Source organism: Ochotona princeps, chromosome 2, assembly GCF_030435755.1.
Source record: "Ochotona princeps isolate mOchPri1 chromosome 2, mOchPri1.hap1, whole genome shotgun sequence".
Lineage (NCBI taxonomy): Eukaryota > Metazoa > Chordata > Mammalia > Lagomorpha > Ochotonidae > Ochotona > Ochotona princeps.
The window spans coordinates 113,911,260-113,933,818 of NC_080833.1; the positions used below are offsets into that span (position 1 = coordinate 113,911,260).

General features: G+C 45.6%; 1 protein-coding gene and 1 long non-coding RNA gene across 8 annotated transcripts in view; one reads left to right on the forward strand and one right to left on the reverse strand.

Annotated features, from left to right (window-relative positions):
- Positions 1-13,951, reverse strand: part of DCAF8 (DDB1 and CUL4 associated factor 8) — a 44,529-nt gene extending 30,578 nt beyond the window's left edge. Inside the window, exons 1-2 of one of the 5 annotated variants that reach the window (XM_058660496.1) lie at positions 13,650-13,918; positions 12,650-12,711 (exon numbers count right to left, since the gene is read on the reverse strand). The gene's annotated coding sequence lies outside the window, so the exon portion shown is untranslated. Of the gene's footprint in view, positions 1-12,649; positions 12,712-13,649 lie in introns of all 5 variants that reach the window. The other 4 variants (XM_058660498.1, XM_058660497.1, XM_058660495.1 and 1 more) reach the window with 4 other exon arrangements.
- Positions 13,163-22,559, forward strand: part of LOC131479522 (uncharacterized) — a 41,854-nt gene continuing 32,457 nt past the window's right edge. For all 3 annotated transcript variants that reach the window (XR_009244926.1, XR_009244925.1, XR_009244924.1), the window contains exon 1: positions 13,163-13,299. This is a non-coding gene — a long non-coding RNA (uncharacterized LOC131479522). The remainder of the gene's footprint in view (positions 13,300-22,559) is intronic.

A 22,559-nucleotide genomic window follows, 5' to 3' on the forward strand; every position in this document is an offset into this window, starting at 1 on the left:
ATCTCAGCACATGCAGGGCAAGAATTTAGTCACTAGGCTATCGTGCCAGGCCCTAGCACAACCATACATTCTAGTATGACAAGCCATTAGCAGGCTTTGTGTTCTAGATGAGCTGATTTTCTTTTAATTAATTTTATTCTCTAATACAGAATGGGCATTCTTAACCCAAAAATCTAAACTCTGAAATTCCCTGAAACCTGCAACCTATTACAAGCATGATGCTAAAGCCTCAGGTTTCCGATTTTTTTTTTAAGCTGACAATGTTCAATTAGTAAAATCTATGCAAATATTCTGAAATCTGAAAACATTTTTGGTTAAGTGATACACAACCAAAGTTAAGTAGAAATATGACAGAACTATATGAAAAGGTACTCTGGAACAATAGTCTCAAAACTCCGATTACAGTTTCTCTATTGGTGAAGATGTTCAACACAACCCCTCCCCAAAGTGTACACATACACAGCCAGCTCACAGTAAATATTAATAAAAAAAGATATTTCAGCATCATTTTTCCATATACCACTGGCTCATCTTGTAGATTCCTCTGAGTTTATACATTTCTACGATAGGAGACTTCTGTAGAAAGCCAAGAAATTGTGAAAACACATACAAGAAGTTTGAGAGTAAGTTGTGATTCTTACAGATTTCAGTCAAAATGAATAAACTCAAACCCAATTCAACTCCAGGGCAGAAATTAAGACTAACCGCTTGCTACAGACCGAACTGTTTCCTCTACAATGTTCTATGAAGGCACAGGTGCCAGCAGGATATTCAGAGAAACTGGACTCAGCTGGAGTCCTAAGAGTCGGCCAGCTCGCAGTGGGATCAGCGCCCTAAAGATGCCAGAGGGCTCCTTCTGCCTTTCCGCATACTTCCTCCACCTGGTCAGGACAGACAACCCTCTACTGCAAGGCGGGAACACAGACTCCATCAGAAACCGTGCATGCTGGCATCCTGAGCGCCACACTCCCCAGCCTTTAGGACTGTGAGAAGTAAACTGCTGTGGAAGGCTTGTGGGAGGCCGAGCCGAAGCAGGCAGCGGCCACTTGGGGGACGTGCTCTGGCTAGGCTCTAGGACCAGAGGGCAGGAGCTACTCCAGCACCTCTTCCTTCGCTCCACAGTAAAACCTTACCTCATGCTCCCTGACCTAAGCGCCCCTATGGCCTCTTCCTCTGTTGAGGAATGGCACAGAATGACATTTGAGATCCTGTTCTACTTAGTAACTCCTTCATTCTGTCAGTCTTTGCAGAACGTCATCTCAGCCTTTCAGCAAATCACAAATAAAAGCAGATAAATGACACTGAAAAGGAGACAGAGAAAGGGAAGTGCCTGATGCTTGCCAGCTTTAAATACAGAGGACTTTATGCCAAGCAAACCACACCCAGCAGTCCTCCACTAAGTGCCGATTCTTTCAGAATCTAGTCAGCTCTGTAACAGCTTCTTTAAAAACATGTGACTACTGGGTCCACTGCAGTGGCTTTACATCCTCCCCTTGCAAGCGCCAGGATTCCCATGTGGGAGCTGCTTCACCTCCCATCCAGCTCCCTGCTTGTGGCCCGGGAAAACAGTAGAGGATGGCCCAACACTTTGGGACCCTGCATCTACATGGGAGAGCCAGAAGAAACCCCTGGCTTCTGGCTTCATATGAGCTCAGCTCTGGCCAATGTGACCATTAGGGAGTGAACCAGCAGATGGAAGATCTTTCCCTGTCTCTCCTCTCTGTAAACTTGCCTTTCTAATTAAAACACAAACCTACAAGTGTGAATATATACATAATTATAATCTACTGAACTACAAATTTAAAAAGAATAAAATCATATTGTTGAATCTGAGGTTAGGGACCATCCATACATGAGCCAAGGCCAAAGCAGCTCCTTCAATGCATTACATCACCAAAAACCTGGCTGTTTCAACTGCCAGATAAAACCCAGTTCAGATAAAACTCTACGTGTGCAGAGCAGTTGGGCCCCAAGCGACCCAAAGTAACTGCAAGAGTGAGATTAGGTCATCAGGGTTCCCTATATCGTAACAGTAACCAACCCCATCAAACTGTGAGTTAAAGAGTAAATAAACTACTAGATGAGGCAGATGGGGGGGAGGGTTTAAGGAACTCAAAGTATCATTTTAATTTGATTAATAATTTATAGCAATCTAGATTTCTTTCCATAGTAAGAATAAAGCCCTAAATCTTTTTAATTTTTTTATTGTTTTTTTAATAGTTTAGTTGGTGCTGGGGTCTCCCTCGCCCCCCCGCCAAAGTCCTAAGCCTTTAACCAACCACATACTAAAAGTTACACAGAGGAGTTAGTATACTGATTAAGAGCACTTTGGAAAAAGTAACAACTACCTTTTTTAAAAAAATCACTGGGGATGGGCCTGGAGTGGTAGCCTAGCAGCTAAAGTTCTTGCCTTGAACGCACCGGGATCCCATATGGGCACTGGTTCTAATCCCAGCAGCCCCACTTCCCATCCAGCTCCCTGCTTGTGGCCTGGGAAAGCAGTCAAGGACAGCCCAAAGCCTTGGGATCCTGCACCTGCGTGTGGCAGACCTGGAAGAGGCTCCTGGCTTCAGATTAGCTCAGCACAGGCCGTTTGAGCTACTTGGGGAGTGCATCAGCAAACAGAGGGTCTTCCTCTCTTGTCTTTCCTCCTCTCTATATACCTGACTTTCCAATTAAAATAAATACATCTTTAAAATTTTTTTCATAGGTAAATATTAACCACTTAAAACCATACTCAGCATTACTAATTAAGGAAATGTAATTTAAAATCACAATGAGAATACATTAAGCATCTGTTAGAACAGTTAATGTTTTAGAAATAATAATGGAATCTATTTTATCAAGTAATAATAAGAAATGGAGTAACTAGAACTTTCAACTCTGTTAACAGGAATGCAAAATGGTATGATGAACTTGGAAAATGGTATTAAGGTAACCATAACTTAGCATACAATCCAGGAAGCCCAAGAAAAAGGCAACTATATGCCCACAGAATTTAAAAAAACCTATGGATGTATACCAGATTCAGGTTTATCAAAAACATATAAGTAACCCAATGCTGCCCAGCTAGGCTGGTCGGAGGCAGGCACTGCAGGCTAGCAGTAAGAAGGAACGCTCCACTGATGTACACATCTCAAATGCGGTAGGCGGCTGAAAAGCGCAGACTCAGGCAGACAAGCAACATGGCTCCACTGATAAACTTTCTGGAAGACAAAACTACAAGTAGAAGGAGACTGAGGGTAGGGGGAATTGAATTGACTGGGAACATGGGAAAACTTTATGGAATTATGAAAATCTTACATGCCAATGGAGGCACACGACTGTCAGAATTCAAAGAATGGGTTCCCCCCCTATTGTTACAGGGCCTGGTGCGGTAGCCTAGTAGCTAAAGTCCTCACCTTGCATGCCTAGGATTACATATAGTCACCGGTTCTAATCCCGGCAGGCCCACTTCCCATCCAGCTCCCTGCTTGTGGCCTGGGAAAGCAGTCGAGGATGGCCCAAAGCCTTGGGACCCTGCACAAGTGGGAGACCCAGAAGAGGCCCCAGGCTCCTGGCTTCATATTGGTTCAGCTCCGGCTGTTGCGGCCACTTGGGGAGTGAATCAGCGGATAGAAGATGTTTCTCTCTGTTTCTCCTTCTCTCTGTATATCTGACTTTACAGTAAAAAAAAAAAATCTCAAAATAGATTAACTAATTTTACTGTTGCGAATTACACCTCAATGAATGATGAATGCAGAATGGGAGGAAAGTGTTGAGGGGGAAAAAACAATCAATACAAACTGTTAAGATAAATAATACCTTACAACTAGAAACACTAAATGAATTACAACTAAGAACAGAAGCTGGAGAGGAGGGAGGAGATCTGGGGAGGGAGATAAGGGAGATCCTACAGCCTGTAGAACTGTTTCATAAAATAACAATTTTTTTAAAAATGGAGAAGAAAAAAATCACAAACATAAAAAAAGGTTAAAGCTGTTCAAAATAGTTATAGCAATTGTCCCATTTAATTTGCATGTTTCTATTTTTTAAATATCTGAAGTTCATCTGAAACCCTCTGCCGTTTGAGAAAACTGGTGTGGCAACTGCCTTAGCTTAGCCCGCTTAAAACATCAACATCCAAAAACCAGCTCTCCCGACTGACAACCTCCGCGCACTCTGCCAGCCATGCCGCCTCCTGCTGCTCAAGTGCCCAAGCCGCCTACAGAAACACCCACACTTCAATGAGACAAGGTCTTAGAATTTACTCAGGCGCTGAACAGTGGTGTTAGAAAAGCATTTGAATGATTAGCTAGCTCTTGGTGAACCACACAGGCCCCGGTCCCTGTCAGGAGAACCAAACCTCACCCAGGCGGCTCTCCGTGCAAAGTACAAACTGGCTTTCCTAGGTCCCCCAGCCTAACTGGTATCAACTGACTCTACCCACCTCCAATTTTTGTTTTCCACCTGAAATTGCCTTTTTTTTTTTTAAGGTTTATTTATTTACTTGAAAGTTAAAGTGAGACAGAGAACGGCAAACACCTTCCATCCTCTGGTTTCCTCCCCAAATGACTCGAAGGGCTGGGGCTGGGACAGGCAAAGGCCAGGAGCCAAGCATTCTCTCCAGTGGGTGCAGGAGCCCAGGGTCTGGGGCCATCCTCTGCTGCTGCCCCACCTGCATTAGCAGAGACCTGGCTTAGAAGCGGAGCAGCCGAGACCTGAACTGGTGCCCATGTCAGCATTCTGGGAAACAGCCCAACTCATTAAGCCACACAACAGAGGTCTGAAATGGTTCACTGTAAATTCTTTTTTCTACTTTACAAAACACACTTCTTGAGGCCTACTTTCCGGACTCCTGCTGCCACCCACCGCTTACAATTTTCATTCCTCATATAAAGAACCTCATCAGGTATCAGCTTTCAAAGGATGGTCCTAAAAAGGTTGAAACATAACATATTACATATGCTTATGGGGAGATCTTTAGTTCTAGGCTACTTTCTGTTAAGCATCTGGATAAATCGTATATAAGACACTGTGTCTTCTGGCTAGCTGAATGGAAAAGTAGAAAGATATTCTGGATGTTTCTGCTCCAGGAAAATTAATGCCTTTCGTGCAGATTTGATAGCCCAATACCACAGTGGAGAGGCCTCAGCGTATGCATTTTTATCTAAATTATAGGCCTCTGGCACCACCTAGTGGTTTAGCTGTTCATAAGTATGCTGGTTTGCAATAACCAGGCAATAACCAGGCAATACGGGAGTTACAAATAAAAAAGTAACAATCCCTTTTGTAGACAGTTAGTCAATTAGGAAAATGAGTATATAACTTTGATACAAATAGCAATATCAAACACACAAAAAATAAACAGAATGTGCTACAGCTGAATGGAGAAAAAAACTACAGTTTCAAAGAAAAGCATCCTTGAGTTTCCAAGACAAACTATGCAGGAAGCATAGGATTTCGAAGAGTAAAAAAAGGTATTCATCCTACAGGTCCAGAAGGAGAAAGCCATGGAAGTTAAAAAGATGATGTGTTCAAGAAAATATGAGTAGGTTGGTTTGGCCAAGTGGTAACTATAGTTGACAAGCCCTACAGTAGACTGCTGGGGAGACTGAGTGCACATGCACCTGTTAGCCAGGACTCGACAGATTGCTTCGTGAGATGATAATATGGACTGAAGTGGGACAGAAAAGGAAGGAGAAGTTTAGAAGTAATTTAAGGGACCCCAGCGTAGTGGTCAACCAGCTAATCCTCTGCCATATGGGTGCCAGTTCCTGTGACACTTAAGCCACTAGGCTACTGCACGCCTTTTTAGGATTTATTTTTATTGCAAAGTCAGATACACAGAGAGGAGGAAAGACAGAGAGAAAGATCTTTTGTCCGCTGATGCACTCCCCAAGTGGGCGCAACAGCTGGTGCTGAGCCAATCCGAAGTCAGAGGTCTGGAGCTTCTGGGTCTTCCACGCGGGTGCAGGATCCCAAGGCTTTGTGCTGTCCTCGACTGCTTTCCCAGGCCACAAGCAGGGAGCTGGATGGGAAGTGGAGCTGCCGGGATTAGAACCGGCGTCCATATGGGATCCCAGCGAATTCAAGGCAAGGACTTTAGCTGCTAGGCCACGCCGCCGGGCCCAACGAGACCCTTTATATCTTGCATAGTTTTTGCATGAAATATTTAATGCCACTTTGAAGCCCATTTACTTCACCTCTTGAAATTGCAAAACCCTGTTTTTAAAAGACAGGTTACTGTACAAGAGAAAGAAGAGAGCTGGGATCAAATCCAGGCTCTGAGTTCTACCCCTACCATCTACCTTTGTGTTGCTTCTTCTTTTGTAAAATGAAGAAACCAACTGTCTCCTAAGTTTTTCTCCCATTTAAAGATACAGAATATATTCACAATGCAAGAATGCAAATCAATCACTACAATAATGGGAAGGAAGGTGAAAAAGTTTCTTACTTTGGCAACCAAACTATGCTAAGAAATTTCACTCCTTCTTTGGATTAATAACCACACTCTGAGCCTAGTGCAATGCCTCCGTGGCTAAATCCTTGCCTTGCAATTGCCGGAATCCCATATGGGCGCTAGTTCTTGGGTCGACTGCTCCACTTCCCATCCAGTTCCCTGCTTGTGGCCTGGGAAAGCAGTCGAGGATGGCCCAAAGCCTTGGGATCCTGCACCCGCGTGGGAGACCTGGAAGAGGCTCCTGGCTTCAGACTGGCTCAGCTCTGGCCGTTGCAGCTGCTTGAGGAGTGAACCACTGGATGGAAGCTCTTCCTGTCTCCTCCTCTCTGTATATCTGCCTTTCCAATAAAAATAAAAAATAAATTTTAAAAACAGGAAACAAGTTATACAACTCAATCCACACTAATTATTACAGACTTTCCAAAACTGTTATCTGAAAATATCTGAATTACTAAGCAAGAACAGGTAGCCTATTTTTCTGATCAATTTTAACAACAATGATGCTTCTTGGGCACATTCAGGAAAAGGTAGTCATTATTAGTATAAAGCTGATCCCAGACTCACTGGCTCATGGCTGTGGAGTGAAGAGTTAGTAGCACCTAATTCAAGGGAGACACATGTGTACCAAAATCCCAGTAAGTGCCTACAGCCACGTATAGCACCAACTATTTCTTCTCATACATACATGATACATGTTTAGGCAGAGTAGGACATTAGCAATAAAAATTATGACAACATATTGTATTAAAACTTCATGTGTTTATGCTGTTTCTCAAAGTTACTCACTACAATGTAGGTATTAGCCAACTTTGCATAGGATTTTTTCCCCCTTAGTAAGTCAAGAACTCCATGGTTTCTCTTTAGCATATTCAAACATCCAGCAACACCACTCCTGTTAAATAAAGCAAGGATTAACTGAACACAAGCACTGCCATTACCACAAGTCAATTTGATAACTGTGCCAGTTACCAAGTGACTAACAGGCAGGTGGCACGTGCAGTGTACATATGCTGACAAAAGGATGCTCTCTAAGTACGCTGGTGCAGGGGCCAGCTCATCACACGCCTTGCTGTTGCGCACAACTTAAGACTGAGGAGAGCCGGTGTTCAGCAGGCAGACACCTGTGCCTCCCAGCAATTTAGGCACTCAGTTTCTGGCTCTGCTTCCCGCCTTGCGCTTCCGGCTAACACAGATCCCAGCAGCATGTGTGACGACGGCCTAAGCAATGGGTGGCCTGGACTGGATGGAGTCCCAGTTCCCAGCTTCGACCCTTTTGAAGGTGAACCAGTAGTAAAAGCTATCTCTCAAATAAATAAGTGTAACAATAAATAAGCAAAATGCATGAAGTATTTTATTTCTGGAATTTTCGACTTAATATTTTTAGACCACAACTGACCACGAGTACACTGAAAAGCAAAACCACAGAAGAGAAGCTAACACATAGTCACCACTTCTCTGCCTTTCGTCAATTTAATCAATTCACTTGCTAGAGTTCCAAACAGGTGAGAGTCAGCAGCAGATTATATTAACTCACTGTTAATCTTCTTTAAAAAAAAAAAAAAAGCTAATCCAATCTCAGAGACAAAAACTAATAGTAACGCTATAAAGTCAAAAGCTCTGTTTGGATATCTGTTTCTCTTGAACACTGTCAACATTTCCTACACATTTTTAGAGTAACTTTTCTACAGTAGCAAGTATTCAACAATAACTACAGCAAGCAGAATTTGAACAGGCTAGCCTCTTCATGCTTTTAAACACTTGAAACACCTGATGGAATACAGGACCTATTGTGAAACCCATCCAACTAGAATGCCTTCTGTTAGGGTCTGCTTACTCCTCAAACATCAGGACTGTTTTAAACTGGCAACATAAAGGCTGTTTTTTTTTTTTTTAACATTTATTTATTTTTATTGCAAACTCAGATGTACAGAGAGAAGAGACAGAGAGGAAGATCTTCCATCTGATGATTCACTCCCCAAGTGACCGCAACAGCCAGAGCTGAGCCGATCCAAAGCCAGGAGCCAGGAGCCAGGAGCCTCCTCTGGATCTCCCATGCAGGTGCAAGGTCCCAAGGTCACAAGCAGGGAGCTGGATGGGAAGTAGGGCTGTTGGGAAAACTGGCACCCATATGGGATCCCAACATGTGCAAGGCAAGGACTTTAGCCTCTAGGCCGCTGGGCAGGGCCCAAGGCTGTTTTTTTTATTTTTATTTTTTAAAACTTAGTAACAAACCTCTGCTTGGTTGGTCCTAGTCAACACTACGGGATACGGAAGGCACTGAGCCTGAGTTTTATATTTAACAGATTATACTATAAAATGTTATGCCAGAATGGTGGCGATACAAAAATGTCATCAGTACACTTAGCTTCCCAGTCCTGCCATCCTAGAAAATACTTCCATATACAATTCTTAGGTACTGAAAACTACCACAGAATTCTACCACTTCAATTCAGGCCCAGCGGCTAAAGTCCTCACCTTGAACAATCCAATCTGGACGCCGGTTCTAACACTGGCTGTTCCACTTGCCTTTCAGCTCCCTGCTTGTAGCCTGGGAAAGCAGTGGAGGATGACCCAAAGCCTTGGGACCCTGCACCCATGTGGGAAACCCAAAAGAAGCTCCAGGTTCCGGCTCCTGGCTTTGGATTGGTGTAGCTCCAGCCATTGTGACCATTTGGGTAGTGAACCAGCGGATGGAAGATTTTTCTCTCTGTATCTCCTCTCTGTAAATCCAATTTTCAATAAAAAATAAATCTTTAAAGAAAAAGTGAAAGAAAATTCAACAGGAAGTTTAAATCTCTTTATCTGTACTGTCATACTGTTTAGAGACCAGGTGTATAAATGGAAAACAAAACAAACTTCTACCTTCCTAACTACCTACTTCTGATTCACTTTAGAAACAAAGAGGCCAGCACTGTGGAATAACAGTGCATGTCACAGCTGCAGAAGACGGGCCAAGTGCTCAGGCCCCACTACCTACATGGGAGACTTGGAAGCTCCTGGCTATGGCCTGGCCCAGCCCTGCCAGGGCAGCCACTCGGAGGAGTGAACCAGCATATGGGAAGATCCTCCTCCCTCTGTAACTGTCAAATAAATAAATGTTTACCACAGTCTCTTTCTCGGTGAGGCTCACTATGAAGACAGGCATCTTGGAAGAAGTGCAGTCTATCCACAGCAAGAGTTACAATAGGTGGTCGTCACTGCACAGGTTAAGCTGCTGACTGGGATGTCCACAGCCCAACTGGGAGTGCTGGGTTGAACTCAGCCTCCTGATAATGTGCCTGGGAAGGCTGATGGCCCAAGTACTTCAGTCCCTACCATCGACGTGGGCCCCACTTCCCATCCAGCTCCCTGCTGTGGCCTGGGAAAGCAGTCGAGGACGGCTCAAAGCCTTGGGACCCTGCACCCGTGTGGGAGACCTGGAAGAGACTCAGGGGCTCCTGGCTTCAGATTGGCTCAGCTCCAGCCATTGCGGTCACTTGTAGAAGATCTTTCTCTCTATCTCTCCTCTCTGTGTATCTGCCTTTCCAATAAAAATAATAAATAAATGTTAAAAATGCAATTAGAAACATACACACACACAAACAAATCTAACAATTCTAACATTTTCTTTGTCCTCTGATCAAGCACCACACTGCTTTGAATCATCTTTAGAAGACAACCCTTGGGCCCGGCAAAGTAGCCTAACAGCTAAAATCCTGGCCTTGAATGCGCCGGGATCCCATATGGACACCAGTTCTAATCCTGGCAGCCCTGCTTCCCATCCAGTTCCCTGCTTGCGGCCTGGGAAAGCAGTTGAGGAAGGCCCAAAGACTTGGGACCCTGCTCCCACATGGGAGACCCGGAGGAGGCTCCTGGCTTCGGACTGGCTCAGCTTTGGCTGTTGTGGCCGCTTGGGGAGTAATTCATCAGATGGAAAATCTTCCTCTCTGTCTCTCCTCTCTATGTCTGCCTTTCCAATAAAAGTAAGCCTTAAAAAAAAAAAAAAAAGACAACCCTTGATGAGTGCTTATAAAGCACCAATTAGGGGTAGTGCTGTGGCACAGTATCTTAAGCCTCTGCTTGAGGCAAAGAGTATCTCTTATGGATACTGGTTCAAGTCCCAGCTACTCTACTGCTGATCCACCTCCTTGCTATTGTGCCTGGGAAAGAAATGAAAGATGGCCCAGTCTTTGGGCCCCAAAACCCACATGCGAGACCCACAAGAAGCTCCAGGCTCCAGGCTTTAGACTGGCCCAGATTCAGCTGTTGCAGCCATTTAATAGGGAATGAACCAGTTAGTAGTTGGAAAAATTCTCTAACTCTCCTCTCTGTTCTCTTTCAAATAAAAAAAAGTAAATCCTACCAAAAAAAGAAAAAAGCAAAAAAACAAGCAAAAAAACACATTAAAGCTGACCAATGAAAACTGAATTTGAGAAACCAGGAAAATGCGTTCTAAATCAAAACGAAAACACGTGTAAGCCAATGTACAACTCTAAGTTCTATGAAGTGCAAGGACAACAGGTGTGCTTTAAATGGCTGAAAGCACGTGACATAATCTAAGCGCTTTACAGGAGTTCCCTCATGCAAGGAAAAGGGTTATTATCCCACCTTTACAGGTGTGGAGAGGCTTTAGCTAATGTTTGTGACACTTGTAGCCCATATCGACCTACAGGTTTGAATCCCAGTTGACTCTTCTTTAGATCCAAATCTCTACTAACACAGTGGAAGGCAGCCTCAGCACCTGCCCCCACTCCCACCAGGAACCAGGAGGAAGCTTCTGGCGCTAGCTTCGGCCAGGCCCAGCTCAAGCCCCATATTGTAACCAACTAGCAGATGAAGTGAACCAGCAGATGGAAGAGCTCTCTTTCTTTTCTGATTCTTCTTCTCTGTCACTCTGCCTTTCAAATAAATAAATCAACATAACCTTTTAAAAAGTTATGAGAATTAAGAATCAGAAAAGTGTAACTTGTTCAAGTTCACATGGCTAATAAGTTTTAGTACTTATTTAAACTGTAGTCCATCTCTAAAAATTTTAAAAATTGCACTTTTTATTTACTGATATATATACAACATCGCTAATAATTTTAGTCCATAATTAGCAATTTTTAGTGTGAATACCATTACAATTAACTTTCACCAGTGTCACTGTCGGCTAGTTCTACTATAAATCAAAGACATTAACAAGTAGTAAATGTTACTCTTCTGTCCACACCACCATTCTCTGCTACCAGTAATCAAAACAGACTTCAAACACAAACAGAAACACACACACACAAACTACTTAGGGGCAGGCACTGTTAGGAAAGTTAAGCTCCTGCCTGGGACACCCACATCCCACTTCAAAGTGCCTGGTTCCACGCCTGGCTGTTTGTTTTGGATGTGTTAATGAAGCTGACAGGCAGCAGCTGAGACCCTAAGTGTGCCTGCCAGGAGACCCAGGTGAAGTTACAGGTGCCTGGCTTTGGCCTGGCCCAGTCCTGGCTGTGGCACATATTTGGGAAGTGAACCAGCAGCACATGAAAGATTGAGCTTGCTCTCTATTACTTTGTCTTATAAATAAATACTTTTTATTTTTTAAAAAAGGAAGAAATAAAAAGTGAAATAAAAAAAAAATCACACTTAACAAACATGTTCTCTTTGGCATCAGCCATCCTGCTGAATGTACAACAACACTCTGCGACCCATCAAGTCCTCAGCCCAGGCATAGCAATGGCTCCCTCACTGTCGCCCCCAGGGTTTCCCACTATGTCCCGAAAAGCTGGGATTCTAGGCTAGATGGGCTTCAGACATCAACCAGGGGCAGCATCACTCAGTACTCCTCAGCTCTGCGTGATGAGTGGCTAAATGTTCTCCTCTAAATGGTAAGGGCCGACAACCCAAAGGCCTGAAAAGGAAGAGACCCGCTTTGCCGGGAGGCTGAGGTTTGCACAGGCAAACCAATTCTCGGGGTTTAACAACATAAGCAGCATGATCCACACAAAGGCAATGGGTGGGGACTTGCCCGGACGTCCAGGTCTAACTCAAGTCATTTGAAGATATACAGCAATAACTGAGAAAAGAAAGTCAAGATGCCCACAGCCAACCAAACTTGTAAAAAGTCATGTCACCAGCACCAGAACACAGTCAACAACACTCAACCTCTTTGGCAACTGCAGAAGCAATTTTATGACTTCGGTGGTCAGCACTTAAGCCTGGGGGCTGGGGCTGTCTTCTCCGACTCCCACTCACCTTTCCTCCTCTACCACTGCAGTGAGGCCGGGCTGAGCTGAGAAAACAGGTCTGGAGACTCACTGAAGGACCGAGAACAGTTAAGCTTACACGGAAAAGGTGTCTCTCGTACTACACATCATCAACAGATTTACAAACGCATTTTAGTATTTTTTTTTTCTAGACCGCCTAAGGAACTATCTAAAACCAACTTGTCTGACTAATCAACAAATAACCCACTCCCCAACCCACACACACACACGGAAATAAAACCAACCAACCCAAGGATTAAGCAGCCAGTCCATTTATCTCCTAACTCCACTGAAAACAACAGTCACTTAAAACCGTGAACAGCTTTTCAACACTATACCGTAACCAAACAACCTCTCAGCAAGAAGCCACGGAGCAGGGGTGGGGGTGGGGGTGGGAAATCCCGCAGAGAATGCGATAGCGCGAGCGCCGGTTTGTTTACACAGACTCCAGCAACAATCCTAAGAGTCGGAAAGGCAAAGCCACCAGATGCTTTCCAACCAACCGGGCACCAAACGGGACCGTCCTAAGGTGTCCCCGAAGATCTGCGGGGGACAGGAGGGAGTAAGCGAGAAGAATCCCAAAGACCGGACGGCAGCCTCGGACTCCCCAGCCTCCTGGACCTCGGCCTTCCGTACAAGGTGCTGCACCGGAGAGCTGGGGCTGGGGGAGGGGGACACGGTGCGCGGTGGCCCCGGAGGGACAGGGAGACGCCAGGGGAGCCGCGTCCCCCCGGGCCAAGGGGGGCTCCTGGGAACACACTAACGGGTCAACCCGACCGAGCAAGAAGCCCCTGTTTACTGTGGGGCTGCCTCCTGGGGACGACCCCGAGGCTGACCGGAGCAAACGACAACCAGTCCTCCCGGCGGTGATTCGGGCCGAGGAAGGAGAAAGACCTGAGCCCTAGCAGCTTTCGAAAGCAGTCAGACCCATCCTAAGGGGGGAATCGGTCAAGGAGAGGGGGCAGGCCGAGCCGGAACAAGACACAGACCGGGTCTCGGTCGGGGGGGAGGGGGTACCCGGCTGGGGCAATTACAAGCACGGGAACCGGCCAGGCTCAGCGGCCCCCTTCCCGTCTCGGGTCATCCTTCTGCCAGCGGCTGCTCCGACTGTTCCAGGCCCAGCCGCCCCGTCCACTGCCGCCACCAACGCCGCCGCCATCTTACGCTGGCCAGCGGCAGCCACCACCACCGCCTCCGCTCTCTGCGCTTGCGCCTGCGCTGCCACGCTTTCCGGCCCCGTTTGCGACGCTGTGCTCCAGAAGACTGAGGGAAGAGTGGTCGCCCGAGCTCGCGGCTCCCAACCCTCCTCGAAGGACGCAGGAGGGGCGGGGCCTACGGCCAACGGAAAACACGGCGAGGGGCGCGTGCGCATTGCTCAGGGGCCAGAGTTCTGTTTTCCCAGCATGATACCCCAAACAAACTCGAGTTAGGGGCTTCCCAGAGCTGTACGGGGACGTCAACTTCTTTCCCAAGAGACTGGCAGGGAACTTGCTGGGTGGCTTCCATTCTCGCCGGTTCAGAGCCCTGGAAACGAACCATTCTCGCCCGATTTCTTCAAGAGTTTACTTCCTTATATGGTTTCTGTGCTACTGAGCCCAGCTTTCCTCTGACAGGCTCCAGGTAGCCACATTTAAAGAGGCGTTCGGAAACTTGCGGAGCAGCTCATCTTTTCAGGAGGTCCTTTCCGAAGAGCGAGGGTCCCCCGGTGATCAGGGTGGGTGGCTTTGGTGCACTGCGTGGGGGGCTCTGACATGTAGAGCAAGGGTGTCCCGGAGTATTCCCTGCTGCCAGGTCGCGGGACCAGTCATCAGAAGGTCAGAGCCCTGACCATCCTAACCCACCTACTCTGCTGCTGTGCAACAGAGCGCAGCTAGCGTGTCTTTCTAAAACGTAAGGTCATTTTATTCCCTTACTCAAAACCTCCGGTTGCTTCCCATCGTATGATAATAATAAAATGATACTGGCTTGGGAGGCTCTACCTAACCTGGCACCTCTTTTTCTGATTTCAACTCCTTCCTAGCTTTTTATTCCACTCTTCCTGACCTTCTCACTCTCATTCCAACCAAAGCATGTTTCAGCCCCTATGGCTTGCTCCTTTTTCTTGAAATGTCCACCTGCTGCATTTTTATTAGTTTGATCTCTCCCCATAATCAAGTCTTGACTCGGATGCTGCTTCCTGAGGAGGGCTCTTGGCTATTCCAACCAAAGTAAAACCACACATATCATTCTCTGTTTCTTATTCTGCTTTTCATACCATTTTAAGATTTTACTTTTCCTGGAAAGTCAGATATTCAGAGAGGAGGAGAGACAGAGGAAGATCTTCCTTCCACTGATTCACTCCCTAAATGACCACAACAGCTGGAGCTGAGCGCCTCCAAAGCCAGGAGCCAGGAGCTTTTTCTGGGTCACTCCCCCATTTGGGAGCAGGGTCCCAAGGTCCTGTGCCATCCTCTATTGCTTTCCCAGGTCACAAGCAGGGAGCTGGTTGGGAAGCGGGGCTGCCGGGATTTGAACTGGCGCCCATATGGGATTCCAGCATGTGCGAGGGGAGGACTTTAGCCACTAGGCTACCTCTCCTGCCCCCTTCATACCATTTTTTTAACCCGTAATATTTAATCCATAATTGGGTTTGTAATCTAGGTATATACTCTTTTTTTTTTTTTTAAGATTTTTATTGCAAAGTCAGATATATAGAGAGGAGGAGAGACAGAAAGGAAGATCTTCCATCTAGTTACTTCCCCAAGTAACCACAACAGCTAGAATTGTGCAGATCCGAAGCCAGGAGCTTTTCCGGGTCTCCCATGTGGGTGCAGGGTCCCAAGGCTTTGGGCTGTCCTCCACTGCTTTCCCAGTCCACAAGCAGGAAGCTGGAAGGTAAGTAGAACAACTGGGACATGAACTGGTGCCCATATGGGATCCTGGCATGTGCAAGGCGAGGACTTTAGCCACTAGGACACCGCACTGGGGCCTAGATATGCACTCTTAAGGGAAAGCACCTTGTCTTTATCTTTGTAACCTCAACATCTACAAACAAACTAGAGCACAAACTGGTTACTTAATGCCCTACCATCTTACACATTACACATTAATTCTGTCAACAGCTCTGTGTTGAATTCCTGTCACATGGAGAACCCATGTTGTAGATTCTGCAGCAGTGAATAAAAAACCAAGACAGACATTTGCAATCATGGAATTTATTATTGCAGGGACTGAGAGTGTAGTAAGAGACAGGCAATCCTATTAAGAGTTCTATATATGAAAACAGCAGTGAATACAACTGAATAATGCAGGAGTTGTAAGTTAGGGGGAAGAAAGACACAGAGACTATAAAGTTACAAAAAAAAAACTCTGAAAGGAGAATACAGCAGAGAAAAGTGGGTACCAAGGTGAGTGTGCTGCTTTATAGAAGTTTTAGGAAAGGCCCCTTTACTGAGATGATATCTGAGAAGAGATAGGACATGAGTGAGTCATAGCCAATTGGGAAAGAACAGTCCAGGCATACGGGCTAGCAAGGTAATGACCTTGAAGCTTGAGTGTGCTTGGCAAGGAAGCCAGCATGAAAAAGGGCAGGGGAGGGCCCGGCGGCATGGCCTAGCGGCTAAAGTCCTCGCCTTGAAAGCCCCGGGATCCCATATGGACGCCAGTTCTAATCCCAGCAGCTCCACTTCCCATCCAGCTCCCTGCTTGTGGCCTGGGAAAGCAGTCGAGGACGGCCCAATGCATTGGGACCCTGCACCCGCATGGGAGACCTGGAAGAGGTTCCAGGTTCCCGGCATCGGATCGGCGCGCATCGGCCCGTTGCGGCTCACTTGGATGGAAGATCATCATCGGATGGAAGATCTTCCTCTCTGTCTCTCCTCCTCTGTGTATATCTGGCTGTAATAAAAATGAATAAATCTTAAAAAAAAAAAAAGAAAAGAAAAAGGGCAGGGGAAACAGCATGGAAGCTAGGTCACTTACAGTCTTGGGATTTTATCCTAGGGTGCTGACAAAGGCAGAAGGGCTCTGAGTAAAAGAGTAACATAATGTGATTTATACATGAAGAGGCTTGGTCTGGTTGCTTCTTTGAGAACTGCCTACTGAAAAGCAAAATAAGGCCAAAATAGCAGTTAGGAAGCGATTACAGATCTGCAAGACTAGTATTGCACAGAAACGGCAGGAAGTGGCTAGACTCAGGATGTACTTTGAAAATGGCATAGGGGTGACTTGGAAATAGATTGAATGTTAGGTGTAAAAGCGTCAATTTTTTTTATTTGGATAACTGGATAAATAGTAATGCCACTTTTGAGATAGAGTCCGTAAGAGGGAAAGAGATCAGGGCATTTGGGAGGAACAGCCGGCTCTAATTTATTTGTCAAGGAACATGCAGGCAGGCATTTCCATCTGCTGGTTCATTCCCCAAAGGCCCATAGCCAGGAAGTCAATCCAGGTCTCCAGCCTGGGGTGGCAAGGGCCTAAGCAACCGGTGCCAACTTTTGCTGTCTCCAAGGTGTGCATTAGCAGGAAGCTAGAATTTAAAGTGGTGCTGGGACTTAAACCAGGCCTGACCTTAGGCCAAATACCCACCCCACAGCTCTATTTTAGACAAGTGAAAATGAAGATGTCTACTGTATTTTCAAATCTATTGGGTAAATAAACAATGGGAAATGTGCATCTGGAGCTCACAGAAGGGGGGAAAGGTGTTAAAGTTTTTGGAATCCAAAGGTCAACATTTCAGCCTCCCAGGTAAGATAGGATTCCAGTTCTGGCTGTTTCACTTCTGATCCAGCTCCCTGGGAAGCTGTGCCTGGGAAGGCAGTGGAGAAGGGCCCAAGTGCTTGGGGTCCTGCACCTGTCTGGGGAGACCTGGTTGGAGGCCCAGCCTCCTGGCTTCTGTCTTGCTCAGCCTTGGTCTTCGCAGCCATTTACAGAATCAGTCAATGGAGAGCACCATTTGGAGAGCTCTTTTTGCCTGTCTTTCTCTCTGTGTGTAAATGCCTTTTCAGTAAATAAATCTTTTTAAAAATTGAGGAATTAATAAGTTACAAATAGTATAGATAGCCATGGGGTGGGGAGAGCTCACTTAGTTAATGTGGAAGACAAGCACACTAAAGATGGACACCTGTGGTCCCGAGGCATTTCAGTTATTAGAGGTTAGAGAGGGGGAATAGGCAGCAAAATGTAACAGTGGAACATCCAACCAAGGCAGCAAGCATCTAGTACTGCAGATTTTTTAAAGATCTGAAGAAAGATACTAAACAGTGTCACTCCTGCTTAAGATGACAGAAAGTTGACCAATGAATTTGGAAGCATGGAGGTTAAGACTTCAACAATAACTTTAATGGAGCTTTAGGGTTAAAGCCCCCACCCACACACCATTTTTTTAGTGTTCGTATCCATGGTTTGTGGATATCATTGCTATTACAAAAAAAAAAAAATTGCAATTACTATTAAATTTTCCCTTTCTTAAATGGACTTTGCTATTCAATTTGAGGTCATGATGATCATTATCCCTTCAGGATATTCAATCCCACTGATTGCTGTGATGCTGTACTCAGTCTTCTATTTATATGTCTCTAGTCATTTATTTCAGTAGCTTCTCTTCTTTCCCTCCCCACTTCTCCCTTCATGCTCCTCCTTTTTCCATTTTGAGAGACAGAGTTCACATCCACCAGTTAACTTCGCAATGCCCATGATGGCTCTGACACCCAGAGCCAGGAAGCCAACACATAGGTGAAAAACTAATCATTTAGTCATCACTGCTGCTTCTCACAGTTGTTGGAGTCAAGTGCTGAAACTAAATATCGAAGCCAGTGTCCTGACATGGGACTGGTCATCTTACCTAGCAGTCCCAATGGCCACTTCTTCCCCTTCATCGCATATGCTCTTTTTTTAAAAAAGATTTATTTATTTTTAATTTCCTTTATTTTACTAATTACATTGCATTATGCGACACAGTGTTACAGGCACTGGGATTCCCCGCCCTCCCCAAACCCTCCCGGCATGGTGAATTCCTCCACCTTGTTGCATTACCACAGTTCAAATTCAGTTGAGATTCTTTCATTGGAAGATTTATTTATTTTTATTACAAAGTCAGAGAGGAAGAGAGACAGAGAGGAAGATCTTCCGTCCGATGATTCACTCCCCAAGTGAGCGCAATGGCCGGTGCTGCACCGATCCGAAGCCAGGAACCAGGAACCTCTTCCGGGTCTCCCAAATGGGTGCAGGGTCCCAAAGCTTTGGGCCGTCCTCGACTGCTTTCCCAGGCCACAAGCAGGGAGCTGGATGGGAAGTGGAGCTGCCAGGCTTAGAACCAGCGCCCATATGGGATCCTGGTGCGTTCAAGGCAAGGACTTTAGCTGCTAGGCCACGCCGCCGGGCCCGCATATGCTCTTTCAAAGTGATCACATCCATTCTCACAGTTTGAACCACCGTCCACGTGTTGATGGCTCCCATGTCTTTATTTTTTTTAAATATATTTTTATTTTGAATTTTGAATTATGTTGTACAATTTTGTATAGGCTGGGATTCCCCCCCCCCCAAACTCCCACCCCATTTTGTTACAATAGTATAGTCCTTCATAAGGAATATAATTCCCATGTCTTTATTTTTAACCCAGCCTTTTCTTTGAAGGTCTGTGCTCACATACTGGATGACCAATAGCACTTTTTACTTTTCTTTAAAGGATTTATTTATTTTTATTGGATAGCCAGATATATAGAGAGGAGGAGATATAGAGAAAAATCTCTGTCCACTGGTTCACTACCCAAGTGGCTGCAATGGCTGGAGCTGAGCTGATCCGAAACCAGGAGCCAGGAGCTTCTGCCAGGTCTCCCAGGCCGGTGCAGGGTCCCAAGGATTTGAGCCATCCTCTGCTGTTTTACCAGGCAACAGGCAGAGAGCTGAATGGGAAGTGGAGCAGCTGGGATATGAACCGGCAAGCACATGGAATCCAGGCACATGCAAGGCGCAAAGTTAGCCACTTGGCCATCATGCTGGGCCCCACTTTTTACTTTTTAAACAGACTTGTTAGGATATAATTCATATACAATTAACTCATTTGCACTCTGTAATTCAGCAATATTCAATCTATTCACAGATGTATGCAACTATTACCACAGTCAATGTTAGAACATTTTCATCACCCAATGTATTGTGGCACAGTAAGTTAAAACGCTTCTTAGGATGACCACATACCATATTGGAGTACCTGGGCTTGAGTCCCTCCCTGATTCTGATCCAACTTCCTAATGTGCACCATGGAAACCAGCAGATAATGGCTCAAATACCTCGTAACTGCCATCTACATGAAAAGTCCAGTTGGCCCCTGGCTTCAATCTGCCATATCCTGGGGTCCTTGGGGCATCTGGAAAATGAACAGAAGATGGAAGATCTCTCTCCATTGCTCTGCCTTTTAAACAAAACAAATTCAGGGCTGGCATTGTGGTATAGTGGGTGAAGCTGCCACCTGCAATGCCAGCATCCCCTAAGGGTGCTGCTTCCAGTCCTGGCTTCTCCACTTCTGATCCAGCTCCCTGCTAATGTGCCTGGGTAAGCAGTGGAAGATGGCCCACATCCTTGGGCCCCTGAACCCACGTTAGAGACCCAGAAGAAGCCTTTGGCTCCTGGCTTCACTGTGGCCTTAGCTTGCTGTTGTGGCCCCTTGAGGAGTCAAGTGGTAGGTGGAAGGTCTCTTTCTCTGTAACTTTGCCTTTCAAATGAGTACAACAAATAAAAAGATTTATTCATTTTTTTATTGGAAAGTCAAATTTACAGAGAGAGAAGGAGACAGAAAGATCTTCCATGTGCTGGTTCACTCCCCAAGTAGCTCCAACAGCCAGAGCTGAGCTGGTCTGAAGCCAGGAGCCTGGAGCCTATTGGGGGTCACTCACGTGAGTGCAGGGTCCCACGGCTTTGAGCTGTCCTCTACTGTTTTCCCAGGCCACAAGTAGGGAGGTTGATGGGAAGTGGAGCGGCCAGGATACCAACCAGTATCCATATGGGATCCCAGCCCATGCAAGGCAAAGACTTTAGTCACTAGGCTACTGTGCAGGCCCTGAATAAAATAAATTTAAAAAAAAATAAAAAGAAACCCTGGGCTTGGCATGGTAGCCTAGCAGCTAAAGTCCTTGCCTTGAATATGCCAAGATCCCATATGGACCCTGCACCCACATGGGAGACCCAGAAGAGGCTCCTGGCTTTGGATTGGCTCAGCTCTGTCCATTATGGCCACTTGGGGAGTGAATCATCAAACAGAAGATCTTCCTCTCTGTCTCTCCTCCTCTTTGTATATCTCACTTTCCAATAAAAAAATAAATACATCTTTAAAAAATAATAAAAAGAACCCAGTACCCAGCAGCTGTCACTTCCCTGTCTTCCTCTCTCTCCAGCCAGCGCTAAGAGACTATTAATCTTAGATTTCCATCCCTGGACTTTGTTATGTACAGAATCATAAACTATATGCCCTTTTATGACTGGCTCCTCTCCTTTAGTGAAATGTTTTCAAAGTTCTTGAATATAGTAGCATGTATTAGTACTACATTTCTTCTTAGGGCCAAAGTAATATTCTGTGGACAGAACACTTTCTGAAAGCACCACAACGGGGACCCTGGGATGACGTCGGGTGGCGTTTCCCATCCCTGGGTACTGAGGCGGTTGGGAGGTTGAGTGTGGTTTCTCCCCCTTCCCCCACATACAGCAAGGAGAAAAAGAAAATGTGCAAACAATGATCTCACCTACTTTCCCCTGATCCTCGACCTTTCCCACCCTGATCAACTATATAAACATCATCAAAAATAAAATAGCACATTCTGTTTGTGTATTCATCTCTTGACAGAATTTGGATTGTCTCCATCTTTTGGTTATTATGCATAATCCTGTCCATGAGCATTTATACACAAGTTTCTGCACAGACATATGTTTTCAGTTCTTTGGGCATATACCAAGGAATGAAACTGCTGAGTCATCTAGTTACTTCTCTAACCATTTGATGAACTGCCGGACTCTTCTCAGGCATTTGTACCGTTTACATTCACAGCAGCAACATACGAAGATTCTGATTGTTCCTCATGCTTGTCAGTACTTGTTACCTTTTTTTTTTTCAAGATTTATTTATTTTTATTGGAAAAGGAGATATACAGATCTTCCATCTGATGGTTCACTCCCCAAGCAGCCACAGTGGCTGGAGTTGAGCCTATCTGAAGCCAGGAGCTCGGAGCTTCTTCCGGGTCTCCCACGCAGGTGCAGGATCTCAAGGCTTTGGGCCATCCTCTTTTGTTTTTCTAGGCCACAAGCAGGGAGTTGGATGGGAAACAGGGCTGCTGGGATTAGAACCGATGCCAATATGGCATCCTGGTGCGTTCAAGGCTAGGACTTTAGCCACTATGCTATCGCGCTGGGCCCTTGTTACCTTTTTTGATTTGTTGTTTTAGTTGATGTGAAGTAGTATCACATCATGGTTTTAATTTGCATTCTCCAACGATTAGCAATGTCCAGCATCTTATTATGTGATTCTTGGTAGCTATTACATTTTCTTTGGAAAAATACTTATTTAGATCCTTTGTCCATTTTTACCCTCGCTTGTCTTTATTACTGAGTGTAGATTTTAGATACACGTTTATTATGAGATAATGTGATTTGGGGCAGGCTTGTGGTGTAGTGGGTAGAGCCATTACCTGTGACAACAACTTCTTGTGTTGATGTTGGATCCAGTCTCACATACTCCATTTCTGATCCAGCTCCCTGCTAATGGCCTCGAAAAAGCAGCAGCAGATGGCACAAGGTTTTGGGTCCCTGCCACCCAGGTGGGCGACTGGGAGGAAGTTCCTGGCTCCTGGCTTCAGTGTGGCCCATCATTATCCTTGTGGACATCTAGGGGACAAACCAGTGCATGAAGGATCTCTGTCTCTCCTCTCTGTAAC